The 6,247-nt window shown below is 39.5% G+C and overlaps 1 protein-coding gene and 1 long non-coding RNA gene across 12 annotated transcripts in view; one reads left to right on the top strand and one right to left on the bottom strand.

The window, feature by feature from the left end:
* The first annotated feature begins 1,006 nt into the window (after nucleotides 1-1,006).
* LOC123975559 (amphoterin-induced protein 3-like) overlaps nucleotides 1,007-6,247 on the top strand; it is a 104,815-nt gene continuing 99,574 nt past the window's right edge. For 2 of the 10 annotated variants that reach the window (XR_006826086.1, XM_046057133.1), the window contains exons 1-2: nucleotides 2,902-3,022; nucleotides 5,196-5,297. The gene's annotated coding sequence lies outside the window, so the exon portion shown is untranslated. Of the gene's footprint in view, nucleotides 1,022-1,167; nucleotides 1,185-2,901; nucleotides 3,023-3,803; nucleotides 3,901-4,764; nucleotides 4,886-4,975; nucleotides 5,053-5,195; nucleotides 5,298-5,412; nucleotides 5,532-5,949; nucleotides 6,039-6,247 lie in introns of those variants that run through there. The other 8 variants (XM_046057137.1, XM_046057132.1, XM_046057130.1 and 5 more) reach the window with 8 other exon arrangements.
* On the bottom strand, nucleotides 2,850-3,674 carry LOC123975560. Of its 2 annotated transcripts, none has more exons than XR_006826088.1 (2): nucleotides 3,539-3,674; nucleotides 2,850-3,033 (listed from the first exon to the last, which is right to left on the bottom strand). It is a non-coding gene; the product is annotated as an uncharacterized LOC123975560 (long non-coding RNA). The 2 variants fall into 2 exon arrangements; XR_006826087.1 differs by having other exon boundaries at nucleotides 2,850-3,164; nucleotides 3,539-3,630.

Below are 6,247 nucleotides of genomic sequence, written 5' to 3' on the forward strand. Positions count from 1 at the left end.
AATAAGTATTTGAACACCCTGCTATTTTGCAAGTTCTCCCACTTAGAAATCATGGAGGGGTCTGAAATTGTCATCGTAGGTGCATGTCCACTGTGAGAGACATAATCTAAAAAAGAAAAATCCAGAAATCACAATGTATGATTTTTTAACCATTTATTTGTATGATACAGCTGCAAATAAGTATTTGAACACCTGAGAAAATCAATGTTAATATTTGGTACAGTAGCCTTTGTTTGCAATTACAGAGGTCAAACGTTTCCTGTAGTTTTTCCACCAGGTTTGCACACACTGCAGGAGGGATTTTGGCCCACTCCTCCACACAGATCTTCTCTAGATCAGTCAGGTTTCTGGCCTGTCGCTGAGAAACACGGAGTTTGAGCTCCCTCCAAAGATTCTCTATTGGGTTTAGGTCTGGAGACTGGCTAGGCCACACCAGAACCTTGATATGCTTCTTACAGAGCCACTCCTGAGTTATCCTGGCTGTGTGCGTCGGGTCATTGTCATGTTGGAAGACCCGGCCTCGACCCATCTTCAATGCTCTAACTGAGGGAAGGAGGTTGTTCCCCAAAATCCTGCAATACATGGCCCCGGTCATCTTCTCCTTAATACAGTGCAGTCGGCCTGTCCCATGTGCAGAAAAACACCCCCAAAGCATGATGCTACCACCCCCATGCTTCACAGTAGGGATGGTACTCATCATTCTTCTTCCTTAAAACACGGTTAGTGGAATTATGACCAAAAACTTCTATTTTGGTCTCATCTGACCACATGACTTTCTCCCATGACTCCTCTGGATCATCCAAATGGTCATTGGCAAACTGAAGACGGGCCTTGACATGTGCTGGTTTAAGCAGGGGAACCTTCCGTGTCATGCATGATTTCAAACCATGACGTCTTAGTGTATTACCAACAGTAACCTTGGAAACGGTGGTCCCAGCTCTTTTCAGGTCATTGACCGGCTCCTCCCGTGTATTTCTGGGCTGATTTCTCACCTTTCTTAGGATCATTGAGACCCCACGAGGTGAGATCTTGCATGGAGCCCCAGTCCGAGGGAGATTGACAGTCATGTTTAGCTTCTTTCATTTTCTAATGATTGCTCCAACAGTGGACCTTTTTTCACTAAGCTGCTTGGCAATTTCCCCGTAGCCCTTTCCAGCCTTGTGGATGTGTATGGTCTTGGCCAGGTTAGTAGTTGGATTCTTACTGATTGTATGGGGTGGACAGGTGTCTTTATGCAGCTAACGACCTCAAACAGGTGCATCTAATTTAGGATAATAAATGGAGTGGAGGTGGACATTTTGAAGGCAGACTAACAGGTCTTTGAGAGTCAGAATTCTAGCTGATAGACAGGTGTTCAAATACGTATTTGCAGCTGTATCATACAAATAAATAGTTTAAAAATCATACATTGTGATTTCTGGATTTTTTTCCTGTCTCTCACAGTGGACATGCACCTACGACGACAATTTCAGACCCCTCCATGATTTCTAAGTGGGAGAACTTGCAAAATAGCAGGGTGTTCAAATACTTATTTTCCTCACTGTATAATTCTACGTAAATGATACCAAAGACCTGTGGCCTTTTTGTAGCCTTGCTTTACAGCATGTTGTCACGTTCTTGACAGTTTATAGAGGCAGGCTACAATAGGGTCCAGTGGTTGACTGGTTTTGGTGATTACATGAGCTATACACTCTTTGTTGTAATAAACCAAATACACAGCAGGCAGCCCCTGTGAGACTGTGATATTTTAAAAGAAGTGCTCCCTTTCTGTGGCGTTTAGGTGGGCAGTTTTTCTTTTTTTGGCTCTGTGCTCCTACATCTCTTGGAGAAATATCAATAACAATGACTAATATCTGCTCTCAAATTTTTTTGGTGTAGAGCTTGTGTAATGATGGCTTATTCAGGAGAGGTCAAAAACGCTTTCATTGTTTGGTGACAAGTTGCAGACCCACACGGCCTTGGCAAATTGCAATCTTGATTTGTTCTTGCGTAGTATTAGAAAGAAATCATCTAACTGCAGTTTTAGCAATAATGTGTATTTGGTGAAAAGTTAGTTTAGGAACTACTCAAGGTACAGAATATTCTTCCATTTCTATCTTTCAAAGAGCACTGTAACGTGTTAATGGAAAATTACCCTTTAAGCTTATACAAATCCATTGATGATCTTCAGCCTTATCTTCTAGACCATGACTTACTGCAAAACAGAGAATGATCTGTGTTATTTTTCATGCTGACACATACCTGTCACTTCGCACATACCAGTTGTGTGTGCAGCGGCCGCAGTTTTGTGTAGAATGTGTACTGTAGTGACTGTGAATCTGGGGAACTACATTTTTTCTATTTCCACATCGTCAGTGCTGTAATTATGTTATCTGCCCATGCTCTCATTTGATCTTTCCAGTCTTAGTTAATATAACACATAATTGGTAATTATGAGGTGGGTTATGTTGTAAATTGAATGTAATAATCATTTATCAATTAGCCAATATCCATCTGACTGTGGGGGCGACTGACTCATTTAAAAGCGATATGTGACACTGGACTTAAAGACTCTATTTCCTATGGATATGGACTTCATTCAATAACATGAGCCATCTGATGACGTGAAAATTGTGATGGCATTTATCGCAGTTTTTGGATGTTTTATTGACCAAACAATCAGTTAAGTCATAAGTCAACAATAATCTGAAGATTTTTTAGTCTTTATTTGCAGCCTTAAAACATAGAATGAGGATTTAAATAGTACTTTTGCAAGTCCCAATCATTCATTATATTTATTCTTAAATTTTAAAAAAATGTGATCCACATCTTCCATGCAGTTATTATTACGACGATTGCAGACCCTGTGATCCCTAGCCAAACCTTTATTTCCTCCAGTAACCTTACAGCTGGTAACAACTGCAGGAATGATCTTCTCTGGCTGTTATAGGATGATATTTTACTTCAGGAGCAGAAGACCAAGTTGCTGACCACTGACAGGAGTCGCATCTTCTCATGCTGCTTTTCGGGCAGCTGATAGCAGGTCTGTGGGTGCTTGAGGTTGGGAGAAGGCACAATAGTGCACCCCAATATTACCAAAGACATTTGTGATTTTTGTGAATTGTGTGAATTGTGTGCCTACTGTCAGCTTAAAACTGTCAGGTTTCTATAGAATTGCAATCACACTGGAAAAAAAAAATTGTTAGTTTTAATATCTCATGGCACAGCTTTCTGCAAAATTACACAACCTTCTGTAGTTTTTTTAAAGCACATCTCCTGTATGTAGGGTTATACTTTCTATTAATACTCCATAAAGGATCATCACTGCTACAACAGAGGTTGAGTAGTTTGAATGTACAAATGGAGCTGAGCTAATCGATAACAGCAGCCAGTAGTAGGTAATGAAGCTGTATCAAAATGTGGGGTGAGGCTATTTTATGGCCTGCCAATCTCTCTTTTCACTCTTCCCCCAATGCTTATTAATAATGTATTGTGAATGAAAGTTAATGTATGTGATAAAAAATGCATAACCTCATGAAAACCTATAGGAAGAACTGACCTTTCAGTTGCTGATGTGTTTGGTGCACCGCACTTGAAAACCTGCCGTTGTGGATGCTTTGCAGTTCTGCACAAAATCACTAGTCGCATCTGTCTTTTAATTTCTGAAATAAGATTATACCAGACAAAATACAGATGAATACAAATGCTTTGCTTTGTAATTGTTTGAAATTGCTTCCTAGAATTCTACAAATTTACATTCAGTGTGCATAGAACACCTGCTGTATCTTTGTTATTTCAGAGACTGGCAAAACACTAATCAAAACCGGTGTTTTGTAAGCGTGTTTATAATTCCTGGGGTCATAACAAATTCTAATTAGGCTTGTAACCATGCCAGGCCAAGCTCTCATTGTGAACAAGAGGGTAATTATTTCCACTGCACAGTATTATTGAGACAAACTTTTCTTTTGATTAAAAAAAAATAACTTTGTGTGCACCCTAGTGCTTGAGGAGGCAGTAAGGTGATCTGCTACTTAACAGTGGAAATGTTAGAAAGGGTATAATGGTGGGCAGCACCACATGATATGGACAACTCCGTTAACAGGCCTCATTAGATGCCAAACGCCTAGGAAATGTGGCACTCTGTTTCCCATTAGGCTGAAAGCACAATGATAAAAAAAGCCATCATAATGATGAAGGATAATTGTCAGGGAAGTAAGGGGGAATATATTTCATATTTTATTATAGGCAATGCATAAAAATGTTTTGCATATTATTTTACACACCATATTAGATCACACAGAATGTGCTCTTACAGTGCAGTTAAACTGTATCTATACAGACAGACAGACTTTACCCTCTAGTTAATGACATACTCTAGATGATAGGCAATTAATGAAAGTTGCATAATTCTGAAATGTAGTAGCCATGCAGGTCCAATTTTACTTTCTGTATGTAGCAATATTAAATATTTCCAAGACCAAACGCAACCCTAAAATGACAGCGAAAGTGGCATTTTTAAGCAAGTATGTGTTGGTCAGGTGTTCTGGTAATAAACCCTCATTAAAAGCCAAAGAGGAGGCGGTGGAAAAATATATTAATCATATCCCAATTTCAAATGTTAGCTTAAATAGCATCTTAAAATTAGTCTACCAATTAACCGTTGTCATATAAACTTGTAGAGAACAAGAATTAACAGAAACTCAACAGTCTGTGCTTCTGTAAATATTTGTAAAAATCAAAACCATTTCAATTCCAAAACAAAAGCAGGGGTGTTTTTTATTTTTATTTTATTTCATGAGCTAGCTAACTGCTAATTAGTAGCTTTTTGGCTAGCTGCTAGGAGTTAGCCAAGTAGCTTGTTTGTTTAATCCAGTCCACTCTTTCATCGGAGAGGTGGGTTTCAGTGGTGAGTAAGAATAACCCATTGTTAGATATAATTGATTAAACTGATTATGCTTGGTGTACACAAGACATTTGGTGGGTGGGGCAGTTGTTTGGGGATGTGTGTGTACTTTACTGTAATTAATCGCATTGTTGGGACAATAACCTATTCACTAGGGAGATCTCCACAAGGTAATTGAGGTCACTGTGAGATTATGGGCAAATTAGGTTTGGGTTTAGGCATGTAATGGTTATGGGTAAATAAAGGTGAGTTCAATGCATTGTTCTCTTACGTGACAAAAACATAGCTGAAGTGTGTACATGTTCTCTTCCAGCATTAGAAATGATCATGATGAAGTTATGGCCTCAACTCATCTCAGGCTGCAGCTTGTCCTCCCACCAACAATGACTGCAGCGCCATCTTGTGTAAGAAAGTAGTAAGTTCATTTGAATGCTTCGAAATGCAGACACAATTTACTTCATTGCCCTGAGCACTGAACAGGACGTCTATTCAGAAGTACATTTTGTCATCTGTCAGTACTGGTTGTGCAGATCTTACATTTTGAGACAGGGTAGCGAGAAAGCAGGGCTATGAGGCAGGAGGAAATAGAGAGGAAGACAAAGATTGCTGCCGTATCAGTAGATGGCAGTAGCATCACACCATGGCAAAGGTATTGATTAATAACCTTTACATGATATCTTTTGTAGACAAATAATAAGTAGCCTTAAGCTGTGGTAAACAAAATACCAAACGGCAATTATCAATGATCAGACACTGTGTGTATAGGGAACAAGAGCCTATTAAAATATATCTGTGTTTATTGAAATTCATTACCTTCTAGGAGGGTTAAAGCGGCGATACATGTGAATCAGTGTATCATTGATGTTTGCCATTCATTAAACATCACATCAGCAAAGAAGTGACCCTCAGTTAATTCCCCTTGATAATACAATTCTCTTAAGTCACACTTATAATTAGAAAGTGAGATAAGTAATACCAACTGTGAGACTCCATAATTCCGTCACAGATTCAGCAAGTGTACACTAATTGTGTTTTGCTTCTTATCTCATAAATTGGATCCATTCCAGGGCTTGGGATGGAAATCCCCATCCTCAGTCATGGAAGGAGCCCATTCGCATGCAAGGATGCTGTGGATTTTCAGAGACATGGCAAGAAGGTGGGAGGGGTTTCATAACCATCTAGGGGAGAAAAACATGACAGATGCTGCCTTGTACTGGCTGCTTGCAATGGAGTTAATGGTGTGAGCAGCATTTTAAGCTGGGGTGCTGCAGGGGCCGACACTTGACGTACGAGAGGTTGTTAGAAACATTTACATGTGCATTTCAGTGTAGAGGAGAAACAGCAGCAATGAGGTCAGGTTAACCC

This window comes from Micropterus dolomieu, linkage group LG08, assembly GCF_021292245.1.
Source record: "Micropterus dolomieu isolate WLL.071019.BEF.003 ecotype Adirondacks linkage group LG08, ASM2129224v1, whole genome shotgun sequence".
Taxonomy (NCBI): Eukaryota; Metazoa; Chordata; class Actinopteri; order Centrarchiformes; family Centrarchidae; genus Micropterus; species Micropterus dolomieu.